The 19592-nt window shown below is 41.5% G+C and overlaps 1 protein-coding gene across 1 annotated transcript in view; it reads left to right on the top strand.

Moving 5' to 3' along the window:
* The window catches only part of LOC147724912 (lymphocyte antigen 6D-like), a 111929-nt gene extending 92585 nt beyond the window's left edge, over positions 1 to 19344 (top strand). Inside the window, exon 5 of the mRNA XM_086918130.1 lies at positions 19074 to 19344. The gene's annotated coding sequence lies outside the window, so the exon portion shown is untranslated. The remainder of the gene's footprint in view (positions 1 to 19073) is intronic.
* The last annotated feature ends 248 nt before the right edge of the window (positions 19345 to 19592 follow it).

The raw sequence follows: 19592 nt of genomic DNA, 5'->3' as shown, positions 1-19592 counted from the left end.
GTGAGGCCAACCGCCCTATGGAAATTAACATGGGAAAAACGCGTTTTGGGACCCCCCTTTTTTCTCAGCCCCCCCTTGATGAAACCCCCCCAAATTGTAAGGGGCTGCTCAGAAACAAAATGTTCCATTTTCCTGAAAATTTCAGCCAATTCCGTCCACAAACGCCAAAGTTATATATATATATATATATATATATATATATATTACCTACTGGCTATCGCCAGTAGGTATATATAGTTAGAATTTTTTCCCTATGGGACTTTTGAAAATTCTATGTCTAATAACTTTGGCGTTTGTGGACGGAATCGGCTGAAATTTTCAGGAAAATGGCACATTTTGTTTCTGAGCAGCCCCTGAAAATTTGGTGGGGTTTCGTCAAGGGGGGGCTGAGAAAAAAGGGGGGTCCCAAAACGCGTTTTTTGCATTGAGTTTTCCATAGGGCGGTTGGACTCACTTTTAGCTCGAACGGCTGAATGGATTTGCACGAAACTTGGCAAAATTGTAGGGACTGTTAGCCCGATGTGCCTTTGCTAGGTCTCAATATATGTGCTCCAGTAGTTTTTGAGAAATTAACGTTCAAACCAAGATATATATCTGTAACAGCGCTCTGGGCAGCGATCCGGTCCGCTTACTTTTCGCTTATCGGAACTTTGCGCGCAGAAAGCTGATTGGCTCTCCGGTGTCTGTCAACATTCTAAACAGTCCGGAGCGGACGCCATCTTGTCTCTCGGTAGGATCGAGAGAGAAGAAGAGGTGGAAAACGAAGGGGGAATTTAATGAAAGGGGGCAAGGTATCCCCCTCTTGACCCCCTAGGAATGTTGTTGGGGTTATTAAAGGGTCCCGTGGGGAAAATAAAAAAAAAATGATTTTTCACGGTAGAAGCGCGGCCGCGAACTGGTAGCGAAACGGGAATTCGCCATTTTGTGCTTCGTAAATTAAATTACTAGTTATAAGTGGGTGCGGGAGACGTATCCTAATCCCCTATGTTTCCTGAGGGTGGGTGAGGAGGCTGATATATGTTGATACATCTCTTCCAGCGGCTGTGCGTGAGCTTTTTTTTTTTTTTTGCTGCGTGACAGTCCGGAGCGGCCGCCATCTTGTCTCTCGGTAGGATCGAGAGAGAAGAAAAGGTGAAAAACTAAGGGGGAATTTAATGAAAGGGGGCAAGGTATCCCCCTCTTGACCCCCTAGGAATGTTGTTGGGGTTATTAAAGGGTCCCGTGGGGAAAATAAAAAAAAAAAGATTTTTCACGGTAGAAGCGCTTCACGGGCCGCGAACTGGGCCGCAAACTGGTAGCGAAACGGGAATTCGCCATTTTGTGCTTCGTTAATTAAAGTAGTAGGTATAAGGGGGTGCGGGAGACATATCCTAATCCCCTATGTTTCCTGAGGGTGGCTGAGGAGGCTGATATATGTTGATATATCTCTTCCAGCGGCTGCGCCATCTTGCCTTTTTTCGAATGCCACAATTTTGTCGTGCACGGCAGCCATTTTAGATGCCAGGCTGGTCCCAGGCTATCACCTACCCCTGCGGATGTAGTTTATGGCCCCAGCTGTAGAGAATTCAGACATGCCAATCCTCCTGATTCAGGCGTGTGAGTACTGATTTCAGTGCTAGTCTCCCGCCTCCCGATTTCTGCAAGCAAAAACCCGGGGGCATATTACGAACAACTAGCGATAATTTTTGTCTATAACTTGTCTAGAGACAAAAATTATCGCCGCACATCGGCGATTTTTATCGCAGATAAACCTTGCTATTATCGCAGAAAAGTCAGCGATATTCATGTATTATCGACCTAATGCTCTTAGCCATGTTATCCACCTCCCATTGGATAACATGGCTAAGAACTGCTCAGGGCAGGTGTTAGATTTTGGAGATATTCGCGCTTAGCGCGAATATCTCCAAAAGTTGGTAATAGAAGGTAGCGATGTTAGGGACTGTTTCCAGTCGCTAACATCTTGGCACGCCACTTTGCATGTCATTAGTGATAAGTATCACTGACATGCAAAGCCGGGCCCAAGATGGTCGCTATCTCCTTTTAGGTGTCACTAACTGGTGTTAGCGACAGCTTGATAATAGGGAAATAATTTTATCTCCGCTTTCATGGTTTTTAAAGCCAAAAAAGCGGAGATAAACCCCCTTGATAATATGCCCCACGATTCCTTGGGGGTTTCAGCTGACATGGCTTGGTATTGTGTTACATGGTAATTTTTCCATGAAACCTCAGAGGGTCGATGTAGGGGTTCTAGAAGAGGTGATAAACCATTTAAGCCTCATGAACAAGCGCATGGTCTTTTAAAGATTTGTGAAGTACTCGGGGCGGCGGTGTGTGTGTGCCCTCTTTCAGGAGCGGGCGGGGGGGCACTGCCAGCAACTTGCCAGGTCAGGTAGTGTTCAACACGTGCATCACCCTTTCTCTGCCTGCTATTGCGCTCCATGCTTCGGAAAGGTAAGAAAAAGAACGTGCATTTGAGTTTGAAATGTCCGATCCTGCAGCAGCACACTTCCAAAGCCCACACATGACAATAACCCGATTCAAGGCCCCATTCACCCGTTTTTCAAAAAATAGATAACACTCCAACAAATTAAGGTTATAAAACTTTATTAACTTTTAACGATAATGAACAGAACAAAAACTAAAAACATTTAAACATTTATTAACACAAAAAGCAACAATGGTTAGAAGCTGTCTTTTGTGCGAATAGTCCCAAGGCAGCACAACGTGCAGAGTTCTGGACGGCACCCAGGTGATGTCGCCTGGGTGCCGCACTGGTTTAGGGATCCTACAATGCTGCTCCGAAAATTGGCGTGGGGCGTCCCGGGTGGGGCGGGGGGAGGCCTCGTCAGTAGCGGTCTGTTGTGCGAATAGTCCCAAGGCAGCACAACGTGCAGAGTTCTGGACGGCACCCAGGTGATGTCGCCTGGGTGCCGCACTGGTTTAGGGATCCTACAATGCAGCACAGAAAAACAGCGTGGGGCGTCCCGGGTGGTGCGGGGGGAGGCCTCGTCAGTAGCGGTCTGTGTCCAGTGTCACATGGCTGACACAACATGTACGACAGGCACCCAGGTGATGTCCAGTAAACTGCCGCACTGGTTTTGGTATCCTACAATGCTGCTCCGAAAATTGGCGTGCGGCGGCCCGGGGGGGGGGGGGGAGGCGGCGTGAACGGGCCTCCCCAGGTGGCGGCCATCTAGCTGAGTTGCGCTCGCTCTTGCGGCCACAGCGTCTCGCTCACCATGTTGTGGAGTTGCTCCCACTCTTGCAGTGCAGCGATAGGCGGCTGCCACATGGCTGTCAAAATGGCGGACGGCTCTTCGGTTTTGGGCCTGGTCCACTGAAATGGCCCTGGGACACCTTGGAAGTCGGACGCTTGCCTGCTAGGGCTTGGGCTCCATTCTCGAAAAGCGTCCCCTCAGCCGTGAAGATTGTATAAAAGTCTTGGGGGCCCCCGACTCCCGCAGGCTTCCGGTGGGGAGCGGCTGCCATGATTGCTCGCGGAATGACCACGACGGAGCCACGAGATGGTGGTGCTCTCATGCTGACGCCAGCTTCAGTCTGAATGATCCAGAAACAAGGTGGGGCTTTCATCGTTTGGGAAAAAAAAATGTTCTAAACCAATGAAAAGTGTTATTTTTAGGTCATATGACCAAGCCTTCCATCTTTAGGAAACCAAAAGTAAAATGAACCAATGAAAAGTTTTATAAACAAGTCACATGACCTGTTATGCGACATAGGGCTACAAAAAGCGTAGAAAATCCGTTGGCACGTGAGGCGGCGTCAGTAGCGGACCGATGTGCGAATAGGCCGAAGGCAGCACAACGCGCCGAGATCCGGATGGCACCGAGGTGGTGTCCAGCAAATTGCCGCACTGGTGTGGCCATCCTACAATGCTGCGCCGAAAGACGGCGTGTCCAGCTGAATTGCGGTCACTGTTGCGGTACAGTGACTCGAACGCGCCGAGATCCGGATGGCGCCGAGGTGGTGTCCAGCAAATTGCCGTACTGGTGTGGCCATCCTACAATGCTGCGCCGAAAGACGGCGTGTTCAGCTGAGTTCCGGTCACTCTTCCGGCACAGTGACTCGAACGCGCTGAGATCCGGATGGCACCGAGGTGGTGTCCAGCAAGTGGCTGCACTGGTGTGGCCATCCTACAATGCTGCGCCGGAAGTCGGCGTGGGGTGCCCCGTTGGCTTATGAGGTGATGTCAGTAGTGGACTGATGTGTGAATAGGTCGGAACCAGCACAAGGCGCCAAGATCCGAATGGCAAGTCCTGGATGTTGAGTGCCTCAGTTGAGATTTCTGAGCAGTGCTTGTAGAACTGTCTGAAGCTTATTTGCACCTGCTGCAGCTTCACTAGGTCCGGCGGAACTTGTTGCCTTTTCCTTTCTGCTTCTTTTCCTACAATGCGTTTCTTCTGAAGACACGACCAGGTCCCTGAATGTGTGCAGGGGGACGCTATTGAATGAATGAACGCGCCGAGATCTGGATGGCACCGAGGTGGTGTCCAGCAAATTGCCGCACTGGTGTGGCCATCCTACAATGCTGCGCCGAAAGTCGGCGTGGGGTGCCCCGTTGGTTTATGAGGTGATGTCAGTAGCAGACCGATGTGTGAATAGGTCGGAACCAGCACAAGGTGCCCTGCACTGTTGAGCCTTTTTCAATGTCTGTTTTTTGTTCTTTCCCCTCCATCAAAAACAAAACAAAAATACAAGGCGCCAAGATCCGAATGGCAAGTCCTGGATGTTGAGTGCCTCAGTTGAGAGTTCTGAGCAGTGCTTGTAAGACTGTCTGAAGCTTATTTGCACCTGCTGCAGCTTCACTAGGTCCGGCGGAACTTTTTTCCTTTTCCTTTCTGCTTCTTTTCCTACAATGCGTTTCATCTGAAGACACGACCAGGTCCCTGAATGTGTGCAGGGGGACGCTATTGATTGAATGAAAATGGCGGCTTGACACAAAGCTGACTCAAGCGTTACTGTTGGTGCTATACAGACAAAAATTGGTTTTCAGTTTGTACATTCTTCAGGTTTTTTTTTCCATCCAAGTCTGATTGAGAGTTTGTAGAAAAATGGCTTCAGATTTTCCACATACTACTCTTCAACATTCTTCCTAAATGTAACAATGTGAAACTCACTAGGAGAACGGCTGTTTCTGTTTCCTTTCAAAATGCTGCCACCAATATTTTCTGAATGGAAGACACCATCTTGTAACATAAAGGGCCGAAAGGGGTTCTGGTCTGGCCGATGGTTGGTGGAGACATTTTGACTATATCTTGGACCTGCCCGGCCTCGCCCAAAATGGCGCCGGTATAAATGGGACTCGTAACTCTTTGCCCGCAAATGTATATCTAGAAAATGTTATTGTAAGTGGCCCTGTCGTATTTTAATTACAAAATGTACGTCCACCGATTCCGCAACTGTTAGACACCTTTGTTCTTGTCACCTAATGGCCCGCTCGTTACGTTCTTCTACAGTGTAAATGTCTCCTCATCATATACGATTTGAGGTTGCTCCGTGGCCGGCCCACGTGGTTATAGGCCCGTATTTGTATACTGACATTTTCACAATAAAGGTTTTTAAAACAAAACACGGTAGTAGTATTTTCATTTGTAAAGTTTTTACTTTTAGTGACTGTTTTCGAATCAGTAAAAGGCAAGTGAAATAAAGCAGTCCAATTACATGACGGATAAAAGGTATAATATGTAGGAACGCAGTAAAGATAAATGGTCAAGGGCAGTTGTGTTTTTCATGTCTGCAACATAAAGTGATCGATAAGAATCTGATAATCAGGCGTATCGGCGACTAAGACAGCAGGCCGAATCTCTTTTACTCAACGGCTCCGTCATGGAAGGAAGAAACGCCCTTTTTCTCGAAAAAGGAATATATTTTACTTGCAAGACAGTTGTAAATTTTCCGGGAAAGTACATTAGCCTGGAATATTATAACATATGTTTGAAAAAAAAATATTGTTCGAAAATAATAAAAAGCGTAATTTTTAGGTCATATGACCAAGCTTTTCATCATTAAATTAACAAAAGTAAAATGAACCAATGAAAAGTTTTATTAACAAGTCACATGACCTGTTATGCTTACGTTACGCGCTGCGCGCCGCGCCTCGGATCACTTCCGGGTGCGCTAACGCGGCGTGTCATAAAACGCATTACGCGACAACGTAGGTCAAGAATATAGTCTAAATGTCTCCACCAACCAGCGTTCAGAACACAACCCCTTTCAGCAGTCCAAAAAGTTCTGTTAAATGACAACAGAGGGGACAGGCAACAAGAACCATCAGTCAAAGAGGGGAGGGCAAGTTCTTCTCTTCCGGGTCATGTTGGGGCGCTACCGGAACTGATCGAATTGGTAGTCTACAGTGTTTCTGGATGTTTCAGACTAAAGCTGGCGTCAGCATGAGACCACTACCATCTCGTAGCTCCGTCGTGGCCATTCCACGAGCAATCATGGCAGCCGCTCCCCACCAGAAGCCTGCGGGAGTCGGAGGCCCCCAAGACTTTTGTAGAATCTTCACGGCTGAGGGGACGCTTTTCGAGAATGGGACCCAAGCCCTAGCAGACAAGCGTCCGAGTTCCAAGGTGTCCCAGGGCCATTTTAGTGGACCAGGCCCAAAACCGAAGAGCCGGCCGCCATTTTGAGAGTCCTGTGGCAGCCGCCTATCGCTGCACCGCAAGAGCGGGCGCATCTCAACTACATGGTGAGCGAGACGCTGTAGTCGCAAGAGCGGGCGGAAAACAGCTGAATGGCGGAAGAGGCACAGTGTAGCAAAAGCGGGCGGAATGGCAACTAAAACGATAAAGGGGCGCCTCACTACAGCTTGTCTTCAGGTCAAACGGATTGTGGGACAAGGTCCAGAATTGAAGAGTCATCAAAAGGCAAAAAGTACCGCCGGACCCCGGGAGCCGGCCGCCTATGTCGGGGGCGATCTCAGGCTACACCAGTGCTATAAGACTTGGGGAGGGTGTCGGAGCCAAGCGTCTTCTCCGAGTCCATGGCCATCACAGCGCCCCTCAGGGGCCTCCGTCAAGCTGTTTAGGAAGGTAACATATCACATTGTTTTCTAATGCAGTCAGGTCCACAAACGACACTCACTTACTTTGAGAATAGTGAAGCTGCAGTAGGTGGAAATAAGCTTCAGACAGTGTTACAAGCGCTGCTCAGAACTCTTAACTATGGCACCCAACATCCAGAACTTATGCTATTTGAGAATGGTAGTGACATCGAAGCATCTCAGGGACCAAAACCATTAACGTACTTTCACGTATGAAAATCTTACTTGGGGAGGGGGCAGGAGCGAAGCGCCCCCTCCCAGTCAGCGCCACCACACCGTATGTTGAAAATCTGAAGCCATCGTTCTACAAAGTCAACCAAACTTGGATTGAAAAATCTAGAAAAATGTACAAACTGAAAACCAGTTTTGGTCTGCATAGCATCAGTAACAACGCTTGAGTCAGCTTTGTGTCAAGCCGCCATTTTGATTCAACAAAGCACAGGCATTGAAAAAGGCTGAAATTCAGAACTCTAAACTATGGCACCCAACATCCAGGAGCTTGCTATCCGGATCTTGGAGCCTTGTGCTGTTTTCGATCTATTCACACATCGGTCCACTACTGACATCATCTTATAAACCAACGTTATGTAAATAGTTTTTTAATAAAATGTTTTACCCTGTTTCTTTGCTGGTGTGTTGTCTATATTTTTAATATTTGCATAGGGTTTGTCATTATTTTGTGCGGGATGGGTGATGGAGCCGAGCTGTCTTGCAGCCCTCATGGTGTGGAGCTCAGTTCATCTCACTATTTTCGTATTTCTCAAGAAGGGTTGTTCCTAATATTTCTATTTTAGCGAGGTCAAAAAGAGATCCAATTAGTGGCCTACTGATTTTGCTCGATTACTTTTATTTTTTTACACGATTTTTCACTATCTGCAAAGACTAAACAGAGTATTGCGACTTTGTGCTTGTTTGTAAATAGAGAATGATCCAAAGAGAACCAATTCTAAAACAGTAAATGCTTGGACAACAATCAATCAAATGGAGAGACAAGGAGGTACGACGGATTACAACGGGGGTAAAGGCCTGCGTTAACTACCCTTCTGTATCTGCAAAGAGAGAGTACTACTAAGGCAAAAGAGGGGAGGGGGGGGGGCAGCGTTCAAAGCACATCAGCGTGCATAAATACGAAAATGTTTTTATCTATCACGTACTTGACATTTTAAAGCTTTTCATATTTGCTATTAAAAAACCAATGAAATTCACAGAAAAAACCATAGGTTATAGTGGATATATAGTTAGGAATTTGCATTTACAAAACCTTGAAAATTCAATGAAAAAACCATAGGTTATAGGCCATATATAGTTAGGAATTAGCATTTACAAAACCTTATTTTACTCGCATAAAACCATTGAAATTCCATATATAGTTAGCTAACTATAAGCGCTAACTATATATCGCGCACCCGCAATCCACTGCTGATGATGTCACATATTACATCATTCATGACATGGTCAGTGACATCACTGATGACATCACTGATGACATCTCAAATGACATCACTGATGACAACTCAAATGATATCAATGATGACATCTCAAATGACATCACTGATGACATCACTGATGACAATTCAAATGACATCACTGATGACATCTCATTTGTCATCACTGATCACATCACTCATGTGATAATACAATGAACCTCTTCAGACTCTAATATAACCTTACATACACTCAGTATAAACAGACACTCACAGACTGTCACTCATCCATGGAGTTACTCACACACCTAGTCAGTCATGCAAAGAATCAATCACACCTCCATTTCCTCAACTATACAGTTATACACATCTTACTTATTCAAACATATAATAACACATATTTACTCTCTTATATAATCCCTGATACAAGCTCACAGTGATCGATACAGCCACTCACACATTCACTGGCTCTTATGTTCAGTTATTTATATATCTCAACTCTCACATGTATTGTGTTTTACATACGTACTTACTTGCACATGTAGCAATGAGAAATCCATTCACTCACCAACACACCCATGCACAGTCAACCGCCCATATAGCTGTTTCCACATGCACTCTTGAACTCATACTCCTAGTGAATCAACTGCTTACACATCTATGCACAGAGTCACGCACCTCCCAGCCACCCACACACACACTCAGCCTCCCATTCAAATATTTGGGCAACCAATCAATAACCCATATGGCCACTCTTATAGCTACTGATCAACACATGCAGCAGCTTACACAACAACAAACATACTGATGCACGAATTAAGACAGTTTAGTCACTAACCCATGTACTCAGTGAGACACATTTAATCACTCACTCATACAGTCAGTCATGCACCTACTAAATTCTTCATCCAGACACTTATACATCCACTCATTCTTCAATATGTGAAACATATTTAAACTTTACAGACACATACAATCACTGGTTGTTTTGATCAGTGATGTCATCAGTGATGTCACTGACCATGTCATGAATGATGTAATATGTGACATCATCAGCAGTGGATTGCGGGTGCGCGATATATAGTTAGCGCTTATAGTTAGCTAACTATATATGGAATTTCAATGGTTTTATGCGAGTAAAATAAGGTTTTGTAAATGCTAATTCCTAACTATATATGGCCTATAACCTATGGTTTTTTCATTGAATATATATATATATATATATATATATATATATATATATATATATATATATATATATATATATATATATATATATATATATATATTCACAGAAAAAACCATAGGTTATAGACCATATATAGTTAGGAATTTGCATTTACAAAACCTTGAAAATTCAGTGAAAAAACCATAGGTTATAGACCATATATAGTTAGGGATTTGCATTTACAAAACCTTATTTTACTCGCATAAAACCATTGAAATTCCATATATAGTTAGTTGCGCTAACTATATATCGCGCACCCGCAATCCACTGCTGATGATGTCACATATTACATCATTCATGACATGGTCAGTGACATCACTGATGACATCACTGATGACAACATCCAGTGACTGTATGTTTCTGTAAAGTGTAAATATGTCTTACATATTGAAGAATGAGTGGATGTATAAGTGTCTGGATGAAGGATTTAGTAGGTGCATGACTGACTGTATGAGTGAGTGATTAAATATGTCTCACTGAGTGCATGGGTTAGTGACTAAACTGTCTTAATTTGTGCATTATTATGTCTGTTGTTCTGTAAACTGCTGCATGTGTTGATAAGTAGCTATATGAGTAACTATATGGGTTATTGATTGGTAGCCCAGGTATTTGTATGAGAGACTGAGTGTGTGTGTGGGTGGCTGGGAGGTGTATGACTCTGTGCATAGATGTGTGAGCAGTTGATTCCCTAGGTGTATGGTTTCAAAAGTGCATGTGGAAACAGCTGTATGGGCGGTTGACTGTGTGCATGAGTGTATTGGTGAGTGAATGGATATCTCAGTGCTACATGTCAAAGTAAGTACATATGTAAAACACAGTACATGTGAGAGTTGACATATATAAATAACTGTGCATAAGAGCCAGTGAATGTGTGAGTGGCTGTATGGATCATTGTGAACTTGTATCAGGGATTGTATAAGAGAGTAAATATGTGTTAGTATATGTTTGAATAAGTAAAGTTTGTATAACTGTATAGTTGAGGAAATGGAGGTGTGATTGATTCTCTGCATGACTGACTAGGTGTGTGAGTAACTCCATGGATGAGTGACAGTCTGTGAGTGTCTGTTTACACTGATTGTATCTAAGGTTATATTAGAGTCTGAAGAGGTTCATCGTATTATCACATGAATGATATCATCAGTGATGTCATTTGAGTTGTCATCAGTGATGTCATCAGTGATGTCATTTGAGATGTCATCAGTGATGTCATCAGTGATGTCACTGACCATGTCATGAATGATGTAATATGTGACATCATCAGCAGTGGATTGCGGGTGCGCGATATATAGTTAGCGCAACTAACTATATATGGAATTTCAATGGTTTTATGCGAGTAAAATAAGGTTTTGTAAATGCAAATCCCTAACTATATATGGTCTATAACCTATGGTTTTTTCACTGAATTTTCAAGGTTTTGTAAATGCAAATTCCTAACTATATATGGTCTATAACCTATGGTTTTTTCTGTGAATTTCATTGGTTTTTTAAAAGCTAACATCTGTAGCTGTAAAATGTATTCTTCTTTAAATCTTAAAATATATTTTAGATGTTTATTAATATTTTTTTTTTTTATATTTTTTTTCTTCGCTTCTAGTTCGCGAACCGGGAAGCTTTCCGTTAGCTCATCTTGATGCCGCGAACTAGTCCGCGAACCGGTCAACGTTACGTTAGCGGAACTGTGACGCGTCGCGGAAGCGCGACGTATCACGTTGTCGCGTAATGCGTCTAATGACGCGCTGCGTTAGCGCTCCCGGAAGTGCTCCGGACCGCTAACCGGAAGCGATCCGAGACGCGGCGCGGACCGCGTAACGTAAGCGGAACAGGTCATGTGACTTGTTTATCAAACTTTTCATTGGTTCATTTCACTTTTGGTTTCCAAATGATGTATGACTAGGTCATGTGACCTAAAAATAACACTTTTCATTGGTTCAGAACTTTTGCTTTTCCCAAATCATGTAAACCCCTCTTTCTTTCCTCACTCTGACTTTCATCTTGGTGAGAGAAAGACCATTTACCTGGAGTTCAACAATGGCTTCCATACTTGCTGCAGCTGGTGCACCCCCACCACCACCTCCACCTCCTCATAAGAAGAGAGGACCACCAAGTCAATTTACCTCCAACAGAGAAGAGGAAGAGGAGGAAGAAGAAGAAGAGGATACAGATCAACAACAATTTATCCCGGAGTTGCCCCGTGTTTCTAAGAGAAAAACCAGTTTCATCTGGCAGTTTTTTTCCATCCCTCCAGGGGAGAAGAAGGTGAACGCGAAATATGCCACCTGCCTCATCTGTGATTACAGATTGTCTAGAGGCACAGAGAAAAAATATAGTATGGGCAACTATACTATGCATCGACATATGACCAGGTGGCATCCCTTAAACTACAGCCGGGCTGAGTTAAGGGACCTACAAGACAATCCCCCGACAATTCCTGTGGCCAGATCTACCTCAACAATGTCTTTGACAGGAAGAGAGGCACAGGAAACTGTGCCAAACATTTAACCCAATTTTAAACATATGAGGTTTACTTGTATATATTGTGGTGCTATGTTGTCGTATGGGAACATGAGCGTCAACTTGATTAATATGGTGTTCGAAAACCATAAGTGCCCTAATGCACCCAAGCAGTAATTTTTTTTTTGCTCCTGTTGAGCCGTTTTCAATGCCTGTTTTTTTGTTGTTTCCCCTCCATAAAAAACACAAAAAAAACATAAAACTGTTCTAAAAATACAAAAAAATCAAAAAATGTTCAGAAAAAAAATATATATATATAAAACAACAAAAACAAAAAAAAAAGTTCTTTTCAGAACTACCTCCCCTTTCAAATAAAATTGCTAGAATGTTTATCACTCTGGCAAGCTCTATTTCTTTTGGTTCGCTTCAAGTTCGCTGACCGGTTCGCGAACTGGAAGCGAACCAAAAAAATATTTTTTTTAAAAAAAGAAGAGTTAGTATAAGGGAAGTAAACAGAGAATAATGTAAAAAGAAAGACAGCTATAGAGAGTAAATGAGAGATAGTGTCAGTGACATCATCAGCAGTGCATTGCGGGTAAAAAGAGTAGAAAACATGTACCTTATAATTCTTGTTACCTTTTTAAAATATTTTTTCATACTTTCAATCTGTAAAACAGAGAACAAACATTTCCAAAAATATTAAAACATGTATTTAAAAATTAGAAAAGACAAGGGAAAAGGTTCAAGAACAAACAGTTTTTCAACAACTTGGACATTTACAGAAGTCTCTGCTTCTCTACGTCCCCTACACAATCCTAAATATATATATTTTAAAGAAACTGTATCTTGATGTTGATGAACTGAGGCCTATTTTGGAACATGGTGCTTTTTTTGCACTGCTAATGTCTCACAATAGTGATGCAATTGCAGCGCAAAAAAGATGTAAAGCCATCATAAAATTGTGTCTAACATTTTAAATGATTGTTTCAGGATGGCTAAGAAGTGCTTGCAAATGTGAAAAAAAACGGCCGCAATGCATGAATATCGCAGAAAAGTCAGCGATATTCATGCATTTTCCAGCAAATGCTCTTAGCCATGTTATCCACTTCCTATTAAATAACATGGCTAAGAACTGCTCAGGGTCCCATGAGGATGTCTTTCCATTTAAAAAGGGAAAAATAACATCAAAGACACTAAAATGCCTTCTAAATATGACCCCAAACAACCTATGAAGCTCTAACAGTACATATCCTGAAATTTAATTGATTTCAAAATTCGTTTTTAAACACAGCATATAAATCAATTGTATACCTGCATTCATGAAGAAATGACTAAAAATGTCCTTGAGACACATGAAAGTGTTTTCTGGAATGCCCTAACCCAATTTTTGGGACACTATTAACATGGCTAGGTAACTCCCATAATCAAAATCTAAATTTGCCAAGCGCAAGTGGGAGCGTATTTACAAGACACTTGCCCCAAGAGGAATGCTTTCCATTTAAAAAGGTAAACATAACATCAAAGACACTAAAATGCCTTCTAAATATGACCCCAAACAACCTATGAAGCTCTAAAAGTACATATCAAGAAATGTAATTGTTTATCACAAATGCGATTAAAAACAGCCGCAATGCATGAATATCGCTGAAAAGTCAACGATATTCATGCATTATCCAGCAAATGCTCTTAGCCATGTTATCCACCTCCCATTGGATAACATGGCTAAGAACTGCTCGCAAATGCGAAAAAAAAGGCCGCAATGCATGAATATCGCAGAAAAGTCAGCGATATTCATGCATTTTCCAGCAAATGCTCTTAGCCATGTTATCCACTTCCTATTAAATAACATGGCTAAGAACTGCTCAGGGCCCCATGAGGAACGCTTTCCATTTAAAAAGGGAAAAATAACATCAAAGACACTAAAATGCCTTCTAAATATGACCCCAAACAACCTATGAAGCTCTAACAGTACATATCCTGAAATTTAATTGATTTCAAAATTCGTTTTTAAACACAGCATATAAATCAATTGTATACCTGCATTCATGAAGAAATGACAAAAAATGTTCTTGAGACACATGAAAGTGTTTTCTGGAATGCCCTAGCACCATTTTTGGGACACTATTAACATGGCTAGGTAACTCCCATAATCAAAATCTAAATTTGCCAAGCACAAGTGGGAGCGTATTTACAAGACACTTGCCCCATGAGGAACACTTTACATTTTAAAAGGAAAACATAACATCTTAGACACTCAAATACCTTATAAATATGGCTCAAAACAACCTATGAAGCTCTAGCAGTACATATCCAGAAATGTAGTTGATTTCTTAAATCGTTTTTAAAAACAACATATCTGTTTCAGCTTACATAACAGACCATGGAATGGGCTCCATGTACCACAATAACTTGTGTTACTGCATGCCAGAATGTTACACCAAATATGCAATTACAATTTCTCTATGAAACTAATTCTATTAGTATATCACTAGAGACAAAACCATATTTTAAAAACACAGCTTTCTTCATCATTTTCTCCTTAAATCATACTATTCTCTATCTAAATTAAATAAATCTTTTCTCACCTTAGCAAATATTTTTTGAGTTTTGAAAACAGTCTCAGAAATACACCAAATTGTCTTCAGCAGAAGAAAAAGGATGCACTCCAAAGGCTGCAGCTATTGAAAGCACAGAAATACAGATATTCATTTCACATATCTCTCATATTAGCCAATCATACCTCTTCCCTCACTTTTTTCAAATCAAAACCCTTCCCCCCTCTGCCCTCTCTGCCTTGTTTCCATAGCAACCACCTCCTGGAAGACCTCTCATGTTTGCAAATTCACACAACAATGTTTCAATTGAACTCTGAACTCTCAGTGCACCTGCGTATCCAGAGCAATCTTTCATTAAATGTTTCTTCCTTGACCATTCAAATTACATGTTTCAAAGAACACATCCATGCACCCTAACTTTCTGTTTTCAGAAATGGAAATGCACCAATCACTGCTAATGAATCATTAGCATTGTAAATCCACAGTTTTTTTTCTTTAGAAACTCCTACTGTTTCAACTGCCCTTTCATTACCACACTTCATCTGACTGCAGAACAACCTTCTCCCACCATGTTTAAGGTCTGGATTGTTGGACATAGTTACATCCACTGGGCTCAAAGGTATGCTGAGAGCAGAAATTTACCTAACCTCAATTTACAAGATGTGGAAATTAAGTGGTTGGGCCAAAGAGGATTAAAATGTCACCAATTGATACCATTGGTGAAAACCTTTATGCATTTGCCAAAACCTGACCTGTTAATAGTGCACTGTGGAGGTAATGATTTGGGCACTTTGACAGGGGTAGGTCTGGAAATGCTTTTAAAGGACACCTTTGAGCAATTAATGGCACTTTTTCCTCAAACTGCCTTGGTATATTCCAATATATGCCAAAGACAGAAATGGAGGTGGTCCAACCAATTTTGTCCACAAATTGAGAAAGCGAGGAAGCATGTAAACAAATCTGTTTCAGCTTACATGAGAGACCATGGAATGGGCTCTCTGTACAACAATAACTTGCGTTACTACATGCAAGATATCTACAGAGGAGATGGAGTTCACTTCTCAGATGAGGGCAACAGAATTTTCATTCTGAATTTAAGACTGTGCATTGGTACCTACTTATAAGTACCTAAATGTACCATAAACCCAAAAGCTCTTCTCAGAGCTACCCTACATCTGATCACTCACAATTATTATTTTTCTCTAACTTTTTTCACTAATTTTCCACAAAATTCGCTCCCCGGAGCGCTACCCGGTTCGCTAACCGAAAGCTAACCTCGCAGATTTTTTTAAAAAAAGTTTTTTTCCCGCACATATAAGCCTCCTCAGCCACGCTCAGAAAACCTAGGGGGTCAAGATAAGTCTACCATGACCCCTTCTACCCATTCTAAACATTATTTGCCCTCCATCTTGTATCTTAATGCGACCGAAACACAAAATGGTGGACTCCCGTGACGCTTAAGGTTCGCTAACCGGGCCGCTTTCCGGAAAGCGGTCCTAAAAAAAGGTGGGAAAGTAATTTACAGAAAAACGACTAGAGACACTCTCACCAAATATAGATTAGCTCATACTACATAACAATCCCTTCCATTCTCACAAATTTCATTGAAATTTCATTTAGCCATTTAGCCTGTAGACCTCTCCAAGTACCGTGAGGTAAATTACTTCACAAAACACATCTGAATTGTTGGAATTGACAACCAATGAAAATGTTACTTTCATTTTCTACTTTTATTACCTGACATTTGATTGGTTATATACCTGTATATATATAAAGGGAGAGAAAGAAACACAGCCATTTTGACTACTACTTCTTGTTGTACCTCCTATTTCAATAGCTTCAAAAAACTTCAACTTCTTTGTGAAGGTAAGTTAAAATTTAATATATTGTGCACTATAACTTAATATAGTAGACTTTTTCTGCTAGATATACACTATCCCTCTGTAGTAGTAATGTATTTAGATAGACTTCTCTGTTATAGTTATGAATGGAGTAAGGCTTGTCTTGGTTAAATCACATACACTTTTTTATAGTCCTATTTCCACTCTCATACTATACACTGCCAAAAGATAAATTCACTGATAAAAACTGCCTATCTAAAATTAATCCCAACAGTGCCCTATCTCTACTAATATATATTTTTTTAATCCAAATTTCAGGCAAAATGGAAGGCGAGCAGCAAGTTTCTTTTGAGATGGACCTGCAAGAGAGCAGCCAGGAATTAATTGAACAAATTGACATGGAATTTATGGATGAAAGCTTGGATAATGAACTGCTGCAATGTGTCCAAGCAGTAGATGTCCTCCTTGCAAATGAGGACATTTTGCAACCTCACAGATTGCAAACAATATTTCAAGAAAATAATGACATTTCAGACACTGAAATGTTAGAAAGTTTAATAAATTATGAAAAAGAATCAAAATAAAAAAAACACTTTAAAAAAAAGAAAACAAAAAAAACAAGAAAAACAACAAACAATTAACATACAGTATTAAAAAAGTCTTTCATTCTTTTATCCATAAAGTTCGCTGCCCAGAACGCTTTCCGGTTCGCGAACTTGGCGCTTACCACGCAAAAAAAAAATTTTTTTTTTTTTTTTTTGGACCCTCCTAGGCCCTTTTAAAACCTCCACATAAAACCTAGGGGGTCAACGAGGATCTACTATGCCCCCTTATGGTAATTTCCCCCTTTGTTTTGGCCTCCTCTTGTCTCTCGATCCTACCGAGAGACAAGATGGCGGCCGCTCCGGACTGTTTAGAATGTTGACAGACACCGGAGGGCCAATCAGCTTTGCATCGCAAAGTTCCGATACGCGAAAGGTTCGCTAACCGGATCGCTGCCCGGAGCGCTGTTACAGATATATATCTTGATTTAAACGTTAATTTCTCAAAATCCACTGAAGCACATATATTGAGACCTAGCAAAGGCACATCGGGCTAACAGTCCCTACAATTTTGCCAAGTTTCGTGAAAATCCATTCAGCCGTTCGGGCTAAAAGTGAGTCCAACCGCCCTATGGAAATTAACATGGGAAAAAGGCGTTTTGGGACCCCCCTTTTTTCTCGGCCCCCCCTCCACAAAACCCCCCCAAATTTTCAAGGGCTGCTCAGAAACAAAATGTGCCATTTTCCTGAAAATTTCAGCCAATTCCGTCCACAAACGCAAAAGTTATTAGGCATAGAATTTTCAGAAATCCCATAGGGAAAAAATCCTAACTATATATACCTACTGGCGACCGCCAGTAGGTAATATATATATATTCACTCCACCTGATGCATTTCGAAAGTATTCTTTCTTCCTCAGAGGCTCTTGAGTCTCGTTTCAGTCCATAACTTATAGGAATTACGCCCCAGAATGAGTTGGTCTATCACTACGAAGCATTATGGTTGTTGAAGTATTTACTCTCACAGATGATAGCACTAATTTCTGTTACCCTTTCAAGCGTGCAGATGGGCCACAGCAGACAGTGTCCTCTTTAAATCCTGTGCCTGTGTTCCACAAAGCAGCTCATTGTATACCAGTCCGCGTGGCCAGCCCATCTGGGGGCGTAATTCTTATAAGTTATGGACTAAATCCGGCAACACGTACCCAGACCCATGAGCCACTGAGGAAGAAAGAATATTTTCGAAATGCGTCAGGCGGAGGGAATGGCTGTCGTATGTTTTTAGGATATACATGAGGCGGTGCCTTGAGTAATTTGAGAAAACACTGGGCCTTAATCACAAAGGTAAATTGGGTAGTAAAAGTATGTTTACCATATTTATTTTTTCTGTGCCAGCCAGGCTTTTTTAAATTGTATTCTGGCAAGTGTAGGCCCATTTATGGGGAAGGAGCTCTCCTCCAATAAAGCAGGGATTTCAGCAGCCATAAATCCACAAAAGGGTTGAAGAATGGCATTTTAAGGTGTGACTTACCTTGAAAGTCTGTGAATGCCCACAAACATGGAACTTTGTTCGCATTTCCAACTTAGATCTGATCATTGTCCATGTGATAATTGTTTGAAAGTTATTTGAGCAGAGTGCTTTAGTAGCTCATCTTCCAAGGTGGGTATGAGAAGAGATCACCCCACATCCAATCAGGTGCAGGGTAGGGAAAGGCCAATCCTGACTGGAAAAAATATTTTCCCAATAGAGAAAAGGAAAATACAAAGTACATCACTCCAAATGTAGAATTGCATTTGCTGAATTGCAAAAAAGTAGTAAATCTGTACCCGCACCTAGAAGGAAATCTGTGGGTGCAGATTTCCTACTTTTTTGATCTTATGATAAAAATGCCTGTTTATTGATTTGTACATATTACATTGTTGTCTCATTCATGGTAAAATATCCTTATCATGTTTCTCTCTATCCCCAGACCAATGTTTTTCAAATGTTCTGCTTCAGTGGCGTCCTCCATGGTTAATAAACAAAAATTCTGGCTACTAAATGGATGACGAACAATCTTTATGGATCATATACCTACATATCTCCTGGTCATTAAATAATATGCAACAATGTATTGTTCCATTTTTTTGTCATTGAACAAATGTACATGAAAGGAGATGTATGGTCCCTATGCAAGACATTTATAATATTTCCTTTCACTTATTGGTGTTTTATTCACTTCATTTTTTGTAATAAATAATTTCTTTCACTTACTGGCATTTTGATCACTTCATGTCTTGTAATAAAGATGTTCTTTCACTTATTAGTGTTTACTTACTTTATTTATTGTAATAAAGATTTGTTTTACTTATTGAGGTTTTACTCACTTAATTTCTGGTTATAAAGATTTTCTTTCACCTATTGGTATTTTATTCACTTCATTTCTGGAAATAAAGATGTCTTTCAGTTATGGGTGTTTTGTTCACTTCTTTTATGAAAACTGTAGCAC

This window comes from Lissotriton vulgaris, chromosome 4_1 (genome assembly GCF_964263255.1).
Source record: "Lissotriton vulgaris chromosome 4_1, aLisVul1.2, whole genome shotgun sequence".
Classification (NCBI taxonomy): domain Eukaryota; kingdom Metazoa; phylum Chordata; class Amphibia; order Caudata; family Salamandridae; genus Lissotriton; species Lissotriton vulgaris.
The sequence above is the reverse complement of the archived record's forward strand: the minus strand, read 5'-3'. Positions and strand labels throughout refer to the sequence as shown.